The 22,615-nt window shown below is 44.5% G+C and overlaps 1 long non-coding RNA gene and 1 pseudogene across 4 annotated transcripts in view; one reads left to right on the top strand and one right to left on the bottom strand.

Annotated features, from left to right (window-relative positions):
- Positions 1-2,455: 2,455 nt before the first annotated feature.
- The window catches only part of LOC139248705 (uncharacterized), a 118,983-nt gene continuing 98,823 nt past the window's right edge, over positions 2,456-22,615 (bottom strand). For all 4 annotated transcript variants that reach the window (XR_011591060.1, XR_011591059.1, XR_011591061.1 and 1 more), the window contains 2 exons: positions 12,332-12,489; positions 2,456-8,951 (listed from right to left, as the gene is read on the bottom strand). This is a non-coding gene — a long non-coding RNA (uncharacterized lncRNA). The remainder of the gene's footprint in view (positions 8,952-12,331; positions 12,490-22,615) is intronic.
- LOC139251497 (U2 spliceosomal RNA) lies at positions 17,109-17,343 on the top strand (annotated as a pseudogene).

The following is a 22,615-nucleotide window of genomic DNA, read 5'->3' as shown; positions in this document are numbered from 1 at the left end:
CTTGTTAAATGCCTTCTAGCAGTCCAAATACCCCACATCCACTGGTTCCTCTTTATCCACCCTATTCGTTACATCCTCAAAGAACTCCAGCAAATTTGTCAAACATGACATCCCCTTCATAAATCCATGTTGACTCTGCCTGACCGAATTTTGCTTTTCCAAATGTCCTGCTACAGCTTCTTTAATAATGGACTCCAACCGCAGATGTTAGGCTAACTGGCCTATAGTTTCCTGCTTTTTGTCTGCCTCCTTTTTTAAATAGGGGCGTTACATTTGCTGTTTTTCAATCTTCTGGGACCTCCCCAGAATCCAGGGAATTTTGGTAAATTACAGCCAATGCATCCACAATTCCTGCCACTATTTCTCTTAAGACCCTAGAATGCAAGTCATCAAGTCCAGGGGATTTATCTGCCTTTAGTCCCATTATCTTACTGAGTACCAGCTCCTTAGTGATTGTGATTGTGTTAAGTTCCTCCCCCCTATAGCCCCTTGACTATCCACTGTTGGAATATTGTTTGTGTCCTCTACCGTAAATACTGATACAAAATATTTGTTCAGAGTTTCCGCCATCTCCATGTTCTCCATTACTAATTCCCCAGTCTTGTCCTCTAAGCCACCCTTTTCCTTTTCATATACCCATAGAAACTCTTGCTATCTGTTTTTATATTTTGTGCTAGTTTACTCCCATAGTCTATCTTCCCTTTCTTAATCATTTTTTTAGTCATTCTTTGCTGGCTTTTAAAAGCTTCCCAATCTTCTGTCCTCCCACTAGTTTTGGCCACATTGTATGCCCTTGTTTTTAATTGGATACCATCCTTTATTTCTTTAGTTAGCCACGGATGGCTCTCTTTTCTTTTACACCCTTTTCTCCTCACTGGAATATATTTTTCTCGAGAGTTGTGAAATATCTCCTTAAATGTACACCACTGATCATCAACCATCCTACACTTTAATCTATTTTCCCAGTTCACTTTAGCCAACTCAGCCCTCATACCTTCATAGTCTCCTTTATTTAAGCTCAGTACACTGGTTAGAGATCCAACTTTCTCACCCTCCATCTGAATTTGAAATTCAATCATGCTATGATCACTCATTCCAAGGGGATCCTTTACTAGGAGATTGTTTATTAATCCTGGCTCATTACACAGGACCAGATCTAAGTTAGCCTGCCCCCTGGTTGGTTCCATTACATACTGCACAAGGAACCCGTCCCTTATGCACTCTATGAACTCTTCCTCAAGGCTACCCTGACCAATTTGATTTGTCCAATCAATATGGAGGTTAAAATTACCCATGATTATTGCTGTTCCATTTTTACAAGCCCCCACTATTTCCTGGTTTATGCTCCAACCAGCAGAATTGCTACTGTTAGGGGGCCTATAGACTACACCCACCAGTGACTTTTTCCCTTTATTATTCCTTATCTCCACCCAAGTTCTTTCAACATCCTGATCATTTGAGTGAATATCGTTTCTCACTATTGCAGTGATTCCATCCTTTATCAATAGAGCTACCCCACCTCCTTTTCCTTTCTGTCTGTCCTTCTGGATTGTCAAATACCCCTGAATATTTAATTCCCAGTCCTGGTCACCTTGCAACCACATCTCTGTAATGGCTATCAGATCATACTCATTTGTCTCAATTTGTGCCATCAACTCATCTATTTTGTTACAAATGCTACATGCATTTAAATTTGTTTTTTTACCCTTTTTTCCTGCTAGTTTCCTCTCTCCTTCAAACTCACTTTCTTTATTTTTTCACAGAAAGTTTGCACAGCCCCCAAAAAACTAACAGACCAAAAGCAGCCCAAAATATAAACCTGGGACACGTGTGGACACGGAGTTAGAATGAGAATGCTGTGTAATGCAAGCTTGTCAATAACTGAGACTGAAGACATACTCAACATTCCAATCACTTTTAATGCAGGAGAAAACAATCAAACCATATCCCAAGCACAGTTAACAGAACTGGTGGCTTTGGAACTTGCTGAAGGGAGATGTGAGCGTTGAAGCCATGAATTTATTTTCTCGAGGGGCTTGGGGACATCTCAAGATCACTTTGATTTTAACGCTTTGGACTTGATTTTCTTCTGCTACTCCACATTGGGCAGAATAGCAGTGAAAAAGATGGGAAAATTAGGTGGTGAGGAGTACCACTTTCCCCCTGTCCTAACCTGGATTTCCTTACCCCCCACTTCTGCCAAAGTCACTGCCTCTGGTCACCCCTTCCCTACCCGCAGCACATAAGTGCCAACTTCGCATTCTATTTTCCTCAGGTCTGCCCCTCTTGCTGCTGCTCCCAGGTGACAGAGGTCTGGGGTAGCAATGTCAGCTAATGGAAAGCAAGGGCCTAGTAAATGCCTTCTCTCCCTCCAATTTGCTTCCGTGCCACCCCCCCTCCCCACTTCCGCTCCGTTCCCCATACCTTTGTAGATTTTGATCTCTGCCAAGGACTAGAAAAACTGCAGCTCCCCTTGTCTGTCCCTTGAAGGTCCCTCACCACCTCTTCTGGTGCTGCAGCAGCAGCCCTGCTGAATTACCCTCCTCCTGGTGGGAATCCTACAAGGCTCCTACCCTGTATGGACAATGAACTCTGACCCAGGAAGATAGATTTGGGTTGCAGTTTGGCCGGAGGAGTGAGCGAAGTTAATTATCCGTGAAGACTGACAGACGTTTTAATTGTGAAACTGCCAATGAAAATAGTTGAATGAATTTCAATACATCGTCAGAGTCCTTTAAAAGGAAACTTGTGTGTTTTGGGAGATTGACCCCACCAGTGCCCCATGGCTGGGCCTGTAAGCATAGCCTTGTGGCAGATACTTATTATAATTAAGAGCTGGATTCACAGTGAAGAATGAGAAATACCAACCATAATCTAAACAGGAGCTAATATTCTTAAGGCCACTGTCTCAGACAATACGACTTTGTATTTCAGCTGAATCTGTTCAGCCATTGATCATTCCCAGAGCCTCCCTATCCCCTGACCTACCTGACACATCAATCAGTTGGAATTAAGACTAGTACTGGAACACTTCTAAGCCACCCCTGAGGACAACCCAGTATGAATGATTGGATAATGCGACAGTGGCCTGCTACATCAACAAGCAGAGTGATTCACACTCGCTCCCTTTGCCCACTGTGATCCTACTGCTATGCTGGTGTTTGGGACATGAGGTACTTTTCTCAACTCAGCCAACTGACTGCAATAAACAACATAGTGGTTGATGCTTACATTCATCTCACAGCTAATCCTCACGAGTGGAAAATTCACTTAGAGATAGTTTAGGATGTTTTCAAGAGTTGAAACATCCAGGGGTAGAACATTTTGCCTTTTAGGACAACTATTGTTCTGCTTGTGGACATATATATATCAGCCATGAGGTTAGATAGTCCCTCCTTTACCTGGACATGAGGTTTCTATATGTGTTTCCTGTTTTCTCCAATTGAACAGGTACAAGCAGAACAAAAATTATACGCAATTTCGCCAGGGTTACCAGCAATCATGGCGGAAGTTACGGCCGGAGATCAGTAGAACCCTGTGGAAATTCTCGCCAAATGTTAAATTTTTAGCCGTTAACAAGATATTTCTCTGTGCCAAAGAGGCCCTGCTCCTTATGAGCAAGAATGTAACCATACAATATGTGGTAATGCAGCATCCCCCAGGAGTTGACTAGCAATCCTTGTTATTGAATTTGGGCGACAGGATATGACATTCTTGCTGGAGTTCAAAGTGCGGATGAGTAAACTTCCAATTGGACCGTGGATAAGGTTATAAATTATGTTTATTAAAACTAGCAGATAAGCAGTAGCAATAGGCAATAAAACAGTCTATGCTGTTTTTTTTAAAAAGAACTTTCAACACCTGTGAACTTAACACAAAATTCTAAACTTGGACCAATTCCCATAACATTGAAATTATACACAGAAGGGGAGAAATTGAGGTCATTTGCGCCTCTAGTTAACGGAGCGTAAATGACGTATCGCCCGGCGTGATGCCGCTAACGACTTGCGCTAAATTCCGCGGGAGCTTAGTGGCGCCGGTACACGGTAGCATCCCGCTGTGCTGTGCCAGCGATGACAACGCCATCACCATGTGCAGCGATCTGTTTCAGCCCGGAGTGAAAATTCCGGTGCGCCCTCTGAAGCTGTGGCGGGTGATGACAGCGGCGGCTTCAAGGGACGCATAACGAGATGTTGGCAATCGCGGGGCGCTATTTAAAGGGGAGGTGGCACGCGCAAAAAATAAATCAGCTGACTTATTGCCGGCCCGTTACATCATGGAACGTGGGGTCCGTGCCGCAATCTTGCAGCCCTGCACTCTGCTTTAGTGTCAGGCTGATGCCACGGCACCCCGCTCCCCAGTGGTCCAGGTAGAGACCAGCAGAGTCAGCGTCTTGGCCCTCCCCTTTAATGAAGGAGAGGGCCCCTTCTACGCGGTAGCGCTACATGTCCCAGCGTGTAGCACTGCGCCCCTCTCCGTTTGTTTCTGCCCCACTGGCGTCCCACAGAACAAGTGGAACCATGTTATTTTGCGCTCCACTTGCTCTCAGGGGCGATAACCTTACTATTCCGTGCCTGGAGCAGGAACTCCTGCCTCGTGGCTGTTAGCATCCCCAAACGGGGCGCCACCCAATTTCTCTCCCAGAGTCTTATCTGGCCACACTGGAGCCTCCACAAGTTAAATTATGAAGAGAAATTATATATACTAGGTTTGTATTCCCTGGAATATAGAAGATTAAGGAATGTTTGAGGTTTTTAAGATTTTGAAAGAAGTTGCTAAAGTAGACTTTTTCCACTGGTGGGAGAGTCTAGCACAAGGGGTCATAACGATAAAATCAGAACCAGGCCATTCAGGAAAGAAATAAGGAAACACTTCTACATGCAAAGGGTGGTAGAAGTGTGGAACTCTCTCCTACATAAAGCAGTAGTTACTAGCTCAATTAATAATTTTAAATCTGAGATCGATAGGTTTTTGCTAGCCAAGGGTATTAAGGGATTATGGTGTCAAGGTGGGTTGATGAAATTAGAATACAGATCAGCCATGATCTCATTGAAGGATGGAATAGGCTTGAGGGGTTGAATGGCCTACTCCTGTTTCTATGCTCCTAATATGTCACCTCCTCAAAAGTTGCAGTCCGATGGTTGGAGAAGAACTGGTGGACTGAGAACAACTGTCTGTGACATGTTTCTCATATATCCTCAAGTTGAAAACGGAGATATGGCACAGTAAAAAGGTGCCTTTCATCATTGAATCAAATTTATCAAGTAACACAATTTTTTCCTGAATTACCCTAGCCCATTTGATCGTGCTATTAAGCACATTACATTAATTTGAAGATTTCCGTACAAAACAAGCAGTCTGTGGTAAGTGATTGCTAATGCTTTGCAATCAAAATGTATTTGCATAGGAATAATACATTTGAAGTGATATTTGCACACCAAATTGAAATGTGTACCCTCTCTGGTCAAGGGCAAGCAAGTTAGCAATAACCAAATTTAAAGTGATTAGACACGTCTCATAGATAGATTTAAAAAAGACATAGGGGGTGAAATTGCTCCTTTTTGTAACCCCATTAATGCCTCCGGGGGGGCGCTAATGGGGCACAAGGCAGTTTTCACCTGGGGGAGGTGGGGGCGCTACTATCTCCCAGGAAATTGCCCAGGAGTTTGCAGAGGTGCTGCCATGGCAGCGCCGAGTCCCACAGTTAGCGCTACTGGCCACTGCACAACCGGCAATGACATGATCGCTATGCACGGTGACCCCTCACGACCCTGCACCGACCCCTCACTGCCCCGCGCCGACCCCTTAACGCCCTGCGGTGGAACTTGCCCCGCAGGCCGCGAGGCTGACGTGGGCGGATGTCAACGCCAGTTTTGCGGGTCACAAAGCTGGCCAACATCCGGTCTCGGGGCGATGATTAAAGGGGAGGGCACCAGTGCCCCGGGCCGCCATCTTTTTTTGTCGGCCGACTCCGGGATCGGCTCGATGATGGCGGCCCTAGTCTTGTCCAGGCCGCCATCGTGCAGCTCAGCACTCTGAATTGGGTGCCGGGCTGCTGGCCCAGTTGCATGCTACCTTGGTGGCCAAGTGGAGGCCATCAGAGGCCGTGCAGAGGGTGCAGTGGCCCTTCCATTTAAGCGAAGTGGAGGGGCATTGAAGCACGTCAGTGCTACATGGAGCATCCGCTTTGCACTGAACATTTCGCCTCAGTGGTGCCCCGAGACCCGCCCCTAAAGGATGCGGAGCATGGGAGATTGTGCTCTGTTTCCTTTGAGAGGTGGTAAGGGCAATTTCGCGTCGGGGGGGGCAGGACTTCCGCACTGGGTGCTAAAAGTACCCTCACTGGAAAGTTACCACTCCCAATAGGGGTGGCGGGCAATTTCGCACCCATCAACTTCCTAATTATTTGAATTGTGTCAGATCCTCTTTTTGTCACATTCTTTATCCCTTGTTACCTATAGACCATGGTTTTCAGACATCATGATATTGAGCAGACATAGGATTCCAGTGCAATTGCGGGATCAAATAGTGCATTCAAACCTAGAAGCTATCTGATTGGCAACTTGGTTACTGAACAACATTGGCTGTTAGATCAAGGTTTTCTATTCTTGTTTTAGATACCTCGGGCTAAAAATTCACTAACCTTGCGCCCAGTTTTTTGGGGCCGTTTTTGGCGAAAAACGGTGAACCGGGAAATTCGGAGAAGTCTTGCGCCGATGGTTTTTCAGTACCACTGGGGAGCAGACCGCTGGCGTGCAAGACTCGAAATAGCACTTTCGCCAAAAATTTGGTTCACAGCGCACCTGTAGTTAGGCCAAAAAATAACGCCAAAGAAAAACCTGCATTATAGCCCTTGGAACAGCAGTAGGTATGAAGACCTGCAAAAAAGGTAAGTTAAAGTTTCTTTTTAAAATTCTTTTGCAGTGATTCAATAGTTAAGCATCTTGTGAATGTTTTGTGATTTTTAAAATTTTTTGTTTTTTTGGATTTTGTTTTGGTGTTTTCCTCCCTCCCTCGGCCCAACTCGCAGCAGTATCAGCCTCGGAAAAAAGTGTAGAAAATTCATGGTTTGCGCCACGAATCATTGCGCAACGCCAATTTTTACCGCATTTTATCGTGAATGTTAGGCCTCGTAGCATTAGCGGAGTCATAGCGGTATTTTTGGTGAAAAATACTGCTATGACCAAAAATGGAATTTCTAGCTCCTTGAGTATTCCCACAGATCATCTAATCAAAATGATAATAGAAAATGCAAATAGTTAGGCTAAAGATGCTCCACTTAGTGGATCAGTACTATCTTGTGTTAATTTAGCTTATTCTTCAATACCTCCTTCATTTATTCAACGTTGATTTTAAATTGATTTTACGTTTCACCTATTTCAATTTATTGTGACTCATTTGTGTTTGGATTGCTTTGGGATTACTCATTGATGTTCCCTTTTAGGCAAGCTATTTGGTAATTAGGCCTTCATTGGGTCCCAATTTTGTTCTTCACAAGTTAATCTACCCATGGTTCAAACCTCGCACAAGTAAGTTTAATTTTCTTACATAGAAATGTACATTTATTAGAATTTGTTTGGGCTCAGATTCAGTAAAGACAGATTCAGCAGGGAAATCTAAGTGATTAACTTTTTTTAAGGAAGTGACTATACACATGGTCAGTAAAATGCCCTACGACCTCCAAGAAACATTTTAAAATGTTCCACACGCAAGGCTGCTACTGAAGCTTAAATATGTTGGGGATTCAAGGTAAAGGATGAGCAGAGGGATCTGGGGGTACAGGTTCATAAAACATTGAAGGCAGCACCTCCAGTTGATAAGGCCATAAAAAAAAGCTAATGGAATTCTAGGTTGTAATGCATGCACCTATGAGCATGCTCACAGGTATGTGGAGCCGTTGCACTGTGAGTGGCTTAACCAGTCACGTGATGTTCACAAGACTCAATAAAACCCCAGTTAATTGAGTCCAGGTTCTCCACGATGAGGTGTGCAGTTGTGAACCTGGTGGATGAACAGGTAGTGTTCAGTTTGATAAATCTTTTCTGATAAACCAGTTTGTTCTTTACAGCAAATGTGTAGCTGTGAATTCTTAAGCAAAGAACCCATGAAGCAACTACACTACAAAAGTTTTATTACAAGAGGTATAGAATATAAAAATTAAAAGGTAATGATGAAATTATATAAAACCTCAGTTTGAGTACTGTGTGCAGTATTGGGCTTAGGGATGCAAACTCTTGTGGATTGTCCTGGAGTTTCCAGGAATTAAAATTAACTCTCCTGGATTTTGCTGTGTGCAACCCAGGAGAAATATCATAGGGGCATTAAAATATGTGGGCTTTTAAAATTTGATGTGAACACTTTCATTTATTAGTTATAAAACTATTGGAGATGGGGGGAAAAGGCTGTTTGACTGGGAGGAACGGTTGGAGGTGGGGGATCATGTGATGAAACTACCAGAAATATATCCAACCAGGATGTTTAGACTTTAGAAAGGGCAGAATACAGACTCACTCGGATACTGCCTAGTATGATGAAATACAAATTTCGTCGAAAGGGACTGAGTAGACCCAACAGCCTGTTTCCATGTTGGAACCTCTATGTATTTCTTCATTTGGTAAGGAATGTCTGAAGAATTAAAAACACCGTAATTATTAGGGGACTGATGTCAGGGTGGGGAGAAGGTGCTGAATGGAGATTGGTACCCTAAAGATTTGGGGCCAAAAATGGGGCACGCTGATGTCCCGCGAAGCAAGGGAGGCAGGAACCTCTCTGTGTCTGTGTGTTCCCATCGCCACCAACAAGGCAAGCTGCATAGAAGCAGTGTGTCTAGGGGTAAGGTCCAGGCTGGAAGTTCCCATGTACCTGGCCTGAAAGGATATCCCTGGAGCAGTTCGCTGAATGAAAGCAGGTGTTACTGTCTGTCCAACAGAGGCTTGGAACGTGACCTGGACCTGCAAAGAAAGAAGAATTGTCAAAGTAATTTTCTGCCGCTTACAAAAGTGATGTAGGGGTTAATTGTATTTACTTTTTGACAAAGGAGCCCCCACACCCCTTTTCCCCCACTGAGCCAGCATTATTGCTCACATTTTGTGGAATCCTGAAATAGATGGGTGCACAAGAGGCACCCCTAGCACCACCTACCATATGTGTCAGCCATGGCTCAGTGGTCGCACTCAGTGATAAAACATCCCATTGCACTACTTCGAAGAAGAGCAGGGGAATTCTCCCTGGTGTCCTGGCCAATATTTATCCCTAAACCAACATCACTAAAACAGATTATCTTGTCATTATATCATTGTTATTTATGGGAACTTGCTGTGAGCAAATTGGCTGCCGCGTTTCCTACTTTACAACAGTGACTACACTTCAAAACTACATCATTGGCTGAAAAGCACTTTGGGACATCCTGAGGTCATGAAAGGCATTACATTTCTGCTTCTTTAAATGAAGTGACCTCCTCTTGTCCTGACAAAGTTTAGTCGAGTAAGCACCAGAGGACATGGATGGATACATCTCAGCATTTATACCAGGATGTGGTTTGGTGATGAAGAAGGGAAATTTATCCGTGATTTTTTTTAATGAAGTGTTAGTCCATATTCAGAGTAAAAGGCATTAAAATTCTGTGAAACCCCATGACTTTTTGGGCCCAATGTTTCTAATTTACCTTAACAAATTGGATTAATAAGCTCAGTACAAGTTGGGGAATATCAAACTGGGAGTGAGGTAATTGAATGTGAGGATGGAGATAAAATATATAACGGATGGAGTAGTGGCAGATGAAATTCATTATGATATTGCACAGTGGAAGATAAAATGGTTGTCATTTGGAGTCCATGAATAGTGTTGAAACAGCCAGTGATGATGTTGAATGAGATCTAAGGATATTAATAGACTTGGGGGGAGAAATTCGGTCGCGCCTCTGTTGCGGTGTTGTCCCGGGCGGAGCGATACATTTTGCACCGGCAAATGGATTACATCTGCCGCCACAAAACAATATTCCGACAGTGGATAGTCTTAGGGGCTATGAGGTGGGGAGGAACTTAACACAATCACAATCACTAAGGAGATGGTACTCAGTAAGATAATGGGACTAAAGGCAGATAAATCCCCTGGACCTGATGGCTTACATGCTAGGATCTTAAGAGAAGTAGCAGCAGGGATTGTGGATGCATTGGGTGTAATTTACCAAAATTCCCTGGATTTTGGGGAGGTCCCAGCAGATTGGAAAAATGCAAATGTAACGCCCCTATTTAAAAAAGGAGGCAGACAAAAAGTAGGAAACTATAGATCAGTTAGCCTAACATCTGTGGTTGGGAAAAAGTTGGAGTCCATTATTAAAGAAGCAGTAGCAGGACATTTGGAAAAGCAAAATTCGGTCAGGCAGAGTCATCATGGATTTATGAAGGGAAAGTCATGTTTGACAAATTTGCTGGAGTTCTTTGAGGATGTAACGAACTGGGTGGATAAAGAGGAACCCATGGATGTGGTGTATTTGGACTTCCAGAAGGCATTTGACAAGGTGCCACATAAAAGGTTACTGCACAAGATAAAAGTTCACAGGGTTGGGGGTAATATATTAGCATGGATAGAGGATTGGCTAACTAACAGAGAACAGAGAGTCGGGATAAATGGTTCATTCTCTGGTTGGCAACCAGTAACTAGTGGGGTGCCGCAGGGATCAATTTACAATCTATATTAACGACTTGGAAGAAGGAACTGAGTGTAACGTAGCCAAGTTTGCTGACGATACAAAGATGGGAGAAAAAGCAATGAGTGAGGAGGACACAAAAAATCTGCAAAAGGGTATAGACAGGCTAAGTGAGTGGGCAAAAAATTTGGCAGATGGAGTAAAATGTTGGAAAGTGTGAGGTCATACACTTTGGCAGAAAAAAATCAAAGAGCAAGTTATTATTTAAATGGAGAAAGATTGCAAAGTGCCGCAGTACAGCGGGACCTGGGCGTACTTGTGCATGAAACACAAAAGGATAGTATGCAGGTACAGCAAGTGACCAGGAAGGCCAATGGTATGTTGGCCTTTATTACAAAGGGGATGGAGTATAAAAACAGGGATGTCTTGCTACAGTTATACAAGGTATTGGTGAGGCCACACCTGGAATACGTCGTGCAGTTTTAGTTTTCCATATTTACGAAAGGATATACTTGCTTTGGAGGCAGTTCAGAGAAGGTTCACTGGGTTGATTCCGGGGATGAGGGGGTTGACTTATGAGGAAAGGTTGAGTAGGTTGGGCCTCTACTCATTGGAATTCAGAAGAATGAGAGGTGATCTTATCGTGACTTATAAGATTATGAGGGGGCTTGACAAGGTGGATGCAGAGAGGATGTTTCCACTGATGGGGGAGACTTGAACTAGAGGGCATGATCTTAGAATGAGGGGCCACCCATTCAAAACAGAGATGAGGAGAAATTTCTTCTCTCAGAGGGTTGTGAATCTGTGGAATACGCTGCCTCAGAGAGCTTTGGAAGTTGGGACATTGAATAAATTTAAGACAGAAATAGATGGTTTCTTCATCTATAAGGGGTTAAGGGGTTATGGGGAGTCCATGATCAGCTCAGCCATGATCTTATTGAATGGCTGAGCAGGCTCAAAGGGCCGTATGGCCTACTCCTGCTCCTATTTCTTATGTTGTTATATAAAATTCATCAGCTGTGCCCTGAGTTTGGAGCGGAGCACTAAGGGAGGCATTGCAGCCCTCTTTTAGGGTGCTGAGCAAGAGAAAGTCCTGCATTAAACAGCCGGCCTTGAAGCGCCATAAGCGAGGCCCTGGGGAGAAAAAAAACCTGAAAAAATCTCACCAAAAACATTCCCAATACATAGCTCACGCCACCAGAACATGAATCTAAAAAAAAAACAATCACACTTACCTGAGGTCAACATTACTTACCTCATTATGATTGCTACAGCTTGGAACAGCAGCTTCCTTAGGCCTTCCCCCCAGCGCATGCTCGAGTGCTCTATGGGTCGGGTGGCAGCTAAATATCGAGCTGGTATCGCAACCAGGGGCATTGCACAGCGACCCGCCACTGCCAGGCAGTTATGCTCCACGTCTCGCCGAAACCCGCCCCGAAAACACTGGCGGGGCGCTGGAAGCTGGCCCCCCAGAAGTGCTTACCACCGCCATTGCCGCTCCTCCAGGTTCTAACAGAGGCGGCAGAAGACCAAAAATCCAGCCTATTATGCTTAAAAAGTCCAAATATTGTGGAGTGGCATTCAGCAAAAGCAAAAACAATACTGAAGTATATAACCAAAATTGAACAGTATATGTTGGAAAAATTGATGTTTAAGCTGCACAGTGCTCTGGCTAGACCTTACCTTGAGTGCTATGCAGAATTTTGGATGTTGAGATAGTAGAGACAACACATTGCTCTTGGCTCAGTGATAGCACTCTTGATGTGAACCAGAGGTTGTGGATTTAGACTTTACTCCAAGGACTGTCTCCCCTCTCAGGAAGTGTAAAAGATCCCATGGCACTATTCAAAGAAGAGCAGGTGAGGTGACCTGGCTAACATTTATCATGCAACTGACACCTCCAAAACCAGATTAACTGGTCATTCATTTCATTGCTGTTTGTGAGACCTTGCTGTGCACAAATTGGGTGCCATGTTTCCCTATCTTACAACTTCAAAAATACTTAATTGACTGTGAAGCGCTTTTGGACTTTGGAATTTCCTGAGCACGTGAAAGATTCTAAAAAATGCAAGTTATTTCATTCTACTCCTATTTGATTCCTGGGAGCAGTGCAGAGAAGAACCTCAGGACTGATCCTTGGCATCAGAGGACTGAGCTATTAAAAGATACTGGAGGATCTTGAGATTTCTATCCATGCTTATACATGAAGAATGGCCACTTGGGTAAGATAATTAAGAGCAGTCAGCATCCGTGGAGCTGTATGCCAGTGTCAGTCTGTGTATTCAAGAAAGGAGGAAAACATTTTGGGGGAATTAAACAAAATACTATATGGGTTCATTTGAGCTCATAAAAGTAGCAGTATTTGCTAAAATGTACATCGTCAAAGAACATTTCAGAGTTGCTAACAGCAGACTTGCTGGATCATTCTGTATTTCTAACTCAGAGGCACAACAAAAAATTCTCTAAAATGTGTCTCAAGTATCTTTCAATTCAATTACTTGAAGTTGGCTTATTGATTCAAGATTGCTTTTTAATGTCAATGAGCACAGATCGCTTCTAATAATAGTTTATATTTACTTGTGCTAATTCGGTAGCTTGAGGTGACCTTGAGACTTGAGAGTGTTATTGTCTTGTATGTATCTTTGGGATCACTAGCCACTAGATGGCGTCACTGTTGGAGACCATTGGGCTGCACGCACGTGTGTGCAACCCAGGTATAAAAGGACAGCCATTATGTATATTAGTCACTTTGGGCCTTAATAAAGCAGAGCAAAGGTTATACCTCTTGGAGTTACACAGTACTCAATCCAACAGTTATTGCATACACAACATTTGGCGATGAGGCAACAAGAACCTTTGCATGCAAAAATGAACACAATTGGATCGTTGGAGCGATTTGTGGAAGGAGAAGATTGGGCAGACTTTGTGAGCCGTTTGAGCCAGTACTTCATGGCCAACAAAATGGAGGAGGTCGGCGACGCAGATCGACACCGGGTGGTGTTCCTCACGGTTTGCGGTCCAAAAACTTATGGTCTGATAAAAAATCTACTCCTGCCTCTGAATCCAACAGAGAACACGTATGAAGAATTGTGTACACTGGTACAGGGCCACCTTAAGCCAGATGAAGGCATCATCATCTCGAGATACAGATTTTACATGCACATTCACTCAGAGGGCCAGAATGCGGCAAAATTCGTTGCCGATATGAGACGTCTAGCGGGACTGTGTAAGTTCGGGGCTGTGTTGGCAGACATGCTGCGGGACTTCTTTGTAATGGGCATCAACCACGAGGTGATCCTGCGTAAACTACTGGTGGTGGAGACGTTGGACTTGAACAGGGCCATCATGATCGCTCAGTCATGCATGATGACAGATAGAAGACTAAAGCAGATATCAATGAAAAATCGAAACTTGGCAAGTACTGTAACTATGATTGATTCGGCGTTTGGCAGAGCGGCACATGGCGGAGCATACCCGACTGCGTAGGTGAAACCTGTGGCTGCCCAAAGTCCACCAGCGGGAATGCATCCGATTTCTCTGTGTTGGAGCTCTGGCGGAACTTACCGACACCAGAAGTGCCGATTTAAGCAATATAGTTGCAAAGGCTGTCTGAGAGTGGGGCATCTCCAGCACAAGTGTCCGCAGATGAGCAAGCGAGCTGTGACACACCACGTGGAGGATGATGGTCAGACTAGCGCGGATCCGGATACTCAATCCAAGATACCAGAGAAGGAAGTGTATAGACTGTGCTCATTCCTAACTAAGAGCAAACCGATAATGATCAATGTGAAATTTAATGCGGTGCCGGTATCGATGGAACTGGACACGGGGGGCGAGTCAATCGATAATGAGCCAGAAGACATTTGACAAGCTGTGGGATACTAAGGCTGTGAGGCGCAGGCTGAGTCCAGTCAATGCCAAGTTGCGCACGTACACCAAAGAACTCATAACGGTGATTGGCAGTGCCACAACTAAGTGTCGTATGACGGTGCGGTTCATGAGTTACCGCTTTGGATTGTCCCAGGCAATGGCTCAACACTGTTTGGCAGGAACTGGCTTGAAAAAAATCAGATGCGATTGGAACGACATCAAGGCTTTGTCGCCGGAGAAAGATACATGTGCCCAATTGCTGAGCAAGTTCCCCTCGCTGTTCGAGGCAACTTCACGGGAACCACATGGATTCGGATGCAAGACCCGTCCATCATAAAGCTCGGGCAGTTCCATATATGATGAGGGAGAAGGTCAAAATTGAACTGGACGGACTCCAGCGTGAAGGGATCATATCACCGGTTGAATTTAATGAATGGGCCAGCCCAATTGTTCCTGTGCTGAAAAATGATGGCACAGTCAGAATCTGTGGAGACTACAAGGCTACGATTAAAAGGGTTGCGAAACAGAGTCAGTACCCGTTACCGAAGGCCGATGACTTGTTTGCAACGGTATCAGGGGGGAAGTCGTTCAGCAAACTGGATTTGACGTTGGCCTATATGACACAGAAGCTGGTCGAGACGTCGAAGAGACTCACGTGCATCAACACGCAATCCGAGATACATTGGAACCGGTTCTGGGGGAGGTGGGACCAGTACAAACCGGACGGTCTGCACCTGGGAAGGACCGGAACCAATGTCCTAGGGGGAGTGCTTGCGAGTGCTGTTGAGGAGGAGTTAAACTAATATTGCAGGGGGATGGGAACCTATGCAGGGAGACAGAGGGAGACAAAAATGAGGCAAAAGCAAAAGACAGAAAGGAGATGAGGAAAAGTGGAGGGCAGAGAAACTCAAGGCAAAGAACAAAAAGGGCCACTGTACAGCAAAATTCTAAAAGGACAAAGGGTGTTAAAAAAGCAAGCCTGAAGGCTGTGTGTCTTAATGCAAGGAGTATCCGCAATAAGGTGGATGAATTAACTGTGCAAATAGATGTTAACAAATATGATGTGATTGGGATTACGGAGACGTGGCTCCAGGATGATCAGGGCTGGGAACTCAACATCCAGGGGTATTCAACATTCAGGAAGGATAGAATAAAAGGAAAAGGAGGTGGGGTAGCATTGCTGGTTAAGGAGGAGATTAATGCAATAGTTAGGAAAGACATTAGCTTGGATGATGTGGAATCTATATGGGTAGAGCTGCAGAACACTAAAGGGCAAAAATCGTTAGTGGGAGTTGTGTACAGACCTCCAAACAGTAGTAGTGATGTTGGGGAGGGCATCAAACAGGAAATTAGGAGTGCATGCAATAAAGGTGCAGCAGTTATAATGGGTGACTTTAATATGCACATAGATTGGGCCAGCCAAACTGGAAGCAATACGATGGAGGAGGATTTCCTGGAGTGCATAAGGGATGGTTTTCTAGACCAATATGTCGAGGAACCAACTAGGGGGGAGGCCATCTTAGACTGGGTGTTGTGTAATGAGAGAGGATTAATTAGCAATCTCATTGTGCGAGGCCCCTTGGGGAAGAGTGACCATAATATGGTGGAATTCTGCATTAGGATGGAGAATGAAACAGTTAATTCAGAGACCATGGTCCAGAACTTAAAGAAGGGTAACTTTGAAGGTATGAGGCATGAATTGGCTAAGATAGATTGGCTAATGATACTTAAGGGGTTGACTGTGGATGGGCAATGGCAGACATTTAGAGACCGCATGGATGAATTACAACAATTGTACATTCCTGTCTGGCGTAAAAATAAAAAAGGGAAGGTGGCTCAACCGTGGCTATCAAGGGAAATCAGGGATAGTATTAAAGCCAAGGAAGTGGCATACAAATTGGCCAGAAATAGCAGCGAACCTGGGGACTGGGAGAAATTTAGAACTCAGCAGAGGAGGACAAAGGGTTTGATTAGGGCAGGGAAAATGGAGTACGAGAAGAAGTTTGCAGGGAACATTAAAGCGGATTGCAAAAGTTTCTATAGGTATGTAAAGAGAAAAAGGTTAGTAAAGACAAACGTAGGTCCCCTGCAGTCAGAATCAGGGGAAGTCATAACGGGGAACAAAGAAATGGCAGACCAATTGAACAAGTACTTTGGTTCAGTATTCACTAAGGAGGACACAAACAACCTTCCGGATATAAAAGTGGTCAGAGGGTCTAGTAAGGAGGAGGAACTGAGGGAAATCTTTATTAGTCGGGAAATTGTGTTGGGGAAATTGATGGGATTGAAGGCCGATAAATCCCCAGGGCCTGATGGACTGCATCCCAGAGTACTTAAGGAGGTGGCCTTGGAAATAGCGGATGCATTGACAGTCATTTTCCAACATTCCATTGACTCTGGATCAGTTCCTATCGAGTGGAGGGTAGCCAATGTAACCCCACTTTTTAAAAAAGGAGGGAGAGAGAAAGCAGGGAATTATAGACCGGTCAGCCTGACCTCAGTAGTGGGTAAAATGATGGAATCAATTATTAAGGATGTCATAGCAGCGCATTTGGAAAATGGTGACATGATAGGTCCAAGTCAGCATGGATTCGCTTCTCGGCCTTTTGGCTAAGATCAAGTGTAGTACCGTTTCTGACCAGCCACCATGACCTCCGGGTGGTTTCTCCCTGGTCAGGAAGGTATATGCTTGCATTTTTGGAAACAGGAGGTGGGTGGGGAGGGTTGACCCATCCACCTCCACGGAGGTGTGTGGGGGACCTGACCCATCCACCTCCATGGCACGAACCTGGTATTGCAGTACTTCCAGGAACGGTGCAGTGGCTCTAGGCCTTTTGGCTAAGAGCATTGGCGCAGAGTGATCCTTGACAGGTGCAAGGTGACCTCTGGCGTTTGCGATTTGACAAAGAATTGGAAACGATTGGCTACGAATTTAAAAAAAAAAAAAAAATGGATTTGTGAAAGGGAGATCATGCTTGACAAATCTTCTGGAATTTTTTGAGGATGTTTCCAATAAAGTGGACAAAGGAGTACCAGTTGATGTGGTATATTTGGACTTTCAGAAGGCTTTCGACAAGGTCCCACACAGGAGATTAATGTGCAAAGTTAAAGCACATGGGATTGGGGGTAGTGTGCTGACGTGGATTGAGAACTGGTTGTCAGACAGGAAGCAAAGAGTAGGAGTAAATGGGTACTTTTCGGATTGGCAGGCAGTGACTAGTGGGGTACCGCAGGGTTCTGTGCTGGGGCCCCAGTTGTTTACATTGTACATTAATGATTTAGACGAGGGGATTAAATGTAGTATCTCCAAATTTGTGGATGACACTAAGTTGGGTGGCAGTGTGAGCTGCGAGGAGGATGCTATGAGGCTGCAGAGTGACTTGGATAGGTTAGGTGAGTGGGCAAATGCGTGGCAGATGAAGTATAATGTGGATAAATGTGAGGTTATCCACTTTGGTGGTAAAAACAGAGAGACAGACTATTATCTGAATGGTGACAGATTAGGAAAAGGGAAGGTGCAACGAGACCTGGGTGTCATGGTACATCAGTCATTGAAGGTTGGCATGCAGGTACAGCAGGCGGTTAAGAAAGCAAATGGCATGTTGGCCTTCATAGCGAGGGGATTTGAGTACAGGGGCAGGGAGGTTTGCTACAGTTGTACAGGGCCTTGGTGAGGCCACACCTGGAGTATTGTGTACAGTTTTGGTCTCCTAACTTGAGGAAGGACATTCTTGCTATTGAGGGAGTGCAGCGAAGATTCACCAGACTGATTCCCGGGATGGTGGGACTGACCTATCAAGAAAGACTGGATCAACTGGTCTTGTATTCACTGGAGTTCAGAAGAGTGAGAGGGGACCTCATAGAAACGTTTAAAATTCTGACGGGTTTGGACAGGTTGGATGCAGGAAGAATGTTCCCAATGTTGGGGAAGTCCAGAACCAGAGGTCACAGTCTAAGGATAAGGGGTAAGCCATTTAGGACCGAGATAAGGAGAAACTTCTTCACCCAGAGAGTGGTGAACCTGTGGAATTCTCTACCACAGAAAGTAGTTGAGGCCAATTCACTAAATATATTCAAAAGGGAGTTAGATGAAGTCCTTACAACTCGGGGGATCAAGGGGTATGGCGTGAAAGCAGGAAGGGGGTACTGAAGTTGCATGTTCAGCCATGAACTCATTGAATGGCGGTGCAGGCTAGAAGGGCTGAATGGCCTGCTCCTGCACCTATTTTCTATGTTTCTATGTTTATGTTTCTATACCACAGGTGTCCTTTTGGAATTCGCTCGGCTGCAGCAATGTTTCAGAGGAACATGGAGAGTCTACTGAAGTCCGTTCCATGAACCGTCGTGTTCCAAGATGACACCTTGATCATAGGTTGTGACTCCGAGGAACATCTGAACAACCTGGAAGAGGTTCTACATCATCTGGACAAAGTGGGACTCAGACTGAAACGCTCAAAGTGCATCTTCATGGCACCAGAGTTCGAATTCCTGGTGAAGAAAATTGCTGCTGACGCCATCAGGCCCACGGACGCGAAAACCAAGGCCATCAAGAATGCACCCAAGCCGCAGAATGTGACAGAGCTGCGTTCGTTCCTGGGCCTACTCAACTACTCCGGTAACTAATTATCTAAATTGAGCACCTTATTAGAACCACTGCACATGCTGCTAAGAAAAGGCGACAACTGGGTGGGGGGTGCATCTCAAGACAGCTTTTGAGAAAGCCACTCATCTGCTTTGCTCTAACAAGCTCCTGGTACATTATGACCCATGTAAACATTTAGTATTGGCCTGTGATGCTTCATCATATGGAATTCGTAGCATATTCCAACAAGCTAATGTGTCGGGTAAACTTCAGCCAGTCGCGTATGCTCCAAAAAGTTTGCCGAAAGTGGGAGGAGCCTACAGCATGGTAGAGAAAGAAGCATTAGCCTGTGTGTATGGGGTTAAAAAGATGCATCGGTACCTGTTTGGTCTTTGGTTTGAACTGGAGACAGATTACAAGCTGTTCATTTCACTGTTCTCTGAAAACAAAGTTATCAATATCAATGCTTCATCCCACATCCAGAGGTGGGCGCTGACATTATCCGCTTATGATTATGTCATTCGCCACAGACCTGGCACTGAGAATTATGCTGATGCTTTGAGCCGTCTTCCGTTGCCCACACCGAAGGTGGAAATGCCACAACCGGCAGACCTATTATTAGGTGTGGATGCTTTTGAGAGTGAAGGAACCCCTGTCACGGCTCAACAAGTTAAGACCTGGACCAGCCAGGACATGATTTTATCAGTGGTGATGAGTTGCATCCTCAAAGTTGATTGGTCTGCCATACCCAAGCAAATGTGCGAGGAGACCAAACCTTACATTCGTCGCAAAGACGAACTGTCTATTCAGTCGGATTGTATACTGTGGGGCAATCTTGTTGTTATGCCTAAGAAAGGGAGAGAGAAATTTGTATGTGAGCTACATAGCACACAACCCGGCATTGTAATGATGAAAGCTATCGCCAGATCTCATGTATGGTGGTCGGGAATTGACTCTGAGCTGGAATCATGTGTGCATCAGTGCAACACTTGCATGCAGCTCAGCAAAGCACCAGCGGAATCGCCACTGAGTCTGTGGTCGTGGCCGTCCAAATCATAGTCCAGGATCCACTTAGACTTTGCAGGTCCCTTCCTGGGGAAGATGTTTTTAGTTGTGGTGGATGCATATTCGAATATTCGAATTGGATAGAGCGTATAATCATGTCATCCAGTACATCCACAGCTACCATTGAGAATCTCAGTGTCATGTTCACGACACGTGGTCTGCCTGACATCATTGTTAGCACAATGGATCGTGCTTCACCAGTCAGGAGTTTCAAGAGTTCATGAAACTCAATGGTATCAAACTTGTAAGGTCAGCACCATTCAAACCTGCATCCAATGGGGAAGTAGAACATGTTGTCCAAATCATAAAGCAGAGTATGAAGCGATTAACCCAAGGGTCACTGTAGACCCGCCTGTCATGCATATTGCTTAGTTACAGGACAAGACCACACATGCTTACCGGGGTCTTGCCTGCTGAACTAATGATGAAGAGAGATCTTAAGACCAAGCTATCTCTTGTACACCCTGACTTGAGTAATCATGTTGAATATAGACAACAAAGTCAGCAAGGGTATCACGATCGCGCAGCTGTGTCACGCGATATTTCTGTAAATGATCCTGTATATGTTCTGAATTATAGTCAGGGTCCTAAGTGGATCACTGGTACTGTCATGGCCAAGGAGGGCAACAGAATATTTATTGCCAAACTCAAAAATGGGCAAACATGCAGGAAACATATGGATCAGACAAAGCTGTGGGACACAGACGAACCGGAACAGTCGGAGGCAGGGACAATCGACGACCAACCAACCTAACCCCAGTGATCAGAGGACTCATTGGTCATCAGTGAATCGGGACTTTCAATCACTGACATGTTCAATGAAGATGGACTTTCAATCCCTGACATGGCCATTGCCGCTCCCATCAGGTCAGCCACCCAGCCACCAGTCACAATAGACTCTGAACACTCACCCAAGGCTGGAGTTGAACTGAGACGGTCAACCCGGGAGCGTAAAACACCGGACCGTCTCAATTTGTAAAAGACTGTTGATATCACAGAGGGAGGGGGGTATTGTCATGTATGTACTTTTGGGATCACTAACCGCTAGATGGCGTCACTGTTGGAGGCTATTGGGCTGCACACACACGTGTGTGCAGCCCAAATATAAAAGGCCACCCATTTTGTATATTCGTCACTTTGGGCCTTAATAAAGCAGAGCCAAGGTCATACCTCTTGGAGTTAAACAGTACTCAGTCTAATAGTTATTGCATACACAACAGATATGGTAAGATGTAAAAGTTTGGGTAACAGGGCAATGAGTTGCTTCATTAAAATAAAGCTCTGTGCTATGGCTCCATTGCAAAATTTCCCACCTTGTGTAGAACTGAGGCATACAGGCCAAGTAAGTCTTATTCATTAAATTAAAGGAATTCTTTTTGCTTTAAATTAATCTAAACTGGTAAAACCCAGGTCATTTCAGACTCTCAGTTCAGTGCCCATCCCTGTTGCTTCACAGAGATGCTGTGCAGACAAATTTCCGATCAATTTTCAGAGTAGAATTTGCCCATTATTTTCCTCCATATCATTAAGGATGTTAATCAGAATGCATCGACAATCAGTAGATTCACAGGATGGACTGCTGGCAATGAGCTGCTCAATTCATTCAAATAACTTTCTTTTCCACAGAGGCAAAAAACAACATATTTCTTTCAGGGGTCAATGGATAGCAATGAGGTTATCAATCTTGGTTAATTTCTTCCTATAAGGTCAGTCTTAGTACCTCACGTCTCCTCCACCACTCCACTTCTATTGGCAAATTCAGCACAGGAATTAAACCTGGGCCTTTCCTCAACAGAATGTCTCAATCACACGTCATGCAGTGTGTTACCCACTGGCAATTAGGTGGTGGAGGAAAGAGGGAGAAGTACACTTTATAGTATCCTCTTTAACACTCTACCAACTAGCAACATGCTGGCCCTGAAATTGTGGCCTCTCCGAGAGAGTACGATGTGTGCATGCACCGGAAGAGTTCTGGGTTAAGGCCTGCTTTTACCAGTGTAAGACTTTTAATAGATAGAAAAAAATAAATGTTATTACTTATTTTTATATTAAAAACCCTGTCTGTAAAGGTACGTTTATTTTTAACACTATTAAAACATTTGTTTTAATTTCAAAAAAATATTTTTTAAACATTTAATTTAATGCAATTTCTATTAATTTTTTTAAAGTTGTGTTTTTTTATTTATGCTTGTGTTTTATTTGATTTTAGGGGTATTCTCACTGATAGTAATGGGAGCTCGGAGCTCCCAGTACTATGAATGAGAATACCACATTGTGATTGGTGGTCCAGGCCTATGTGATCCCAGGATGCGCATATGCTCCTGGGCTGCGCATCTCGGCCTCAAAGCACAAAGGTTCGTTCCTCCGGGACCCCCCACCAGGTACTTTCGTTAAAAAATTTGGGTCGGAGGCATCCGCTCACGGGAAGCCTCCGACCGCAATTTTTGGCC

The sequence above is a fragment of the Pristiophorus japonicus genome, chromosome 2, assembly GCF_044704955.1.
Source record: "Pristiophorus japonicus isolate sPriJap1 chromosome 2, sPriJap1.hap1, whole genome shotgun sequence".
Taxonomy (NCBI): domain Eukaryota; kingdom Metazoa; phylum Chordata; class Chondrichthyes; family Pristiophoridae; genus Pristiophorus; species Pristiophorus japonicus.
This window is presented reverse-complemented; position numbering and strand designations above follow the sequence as displayed.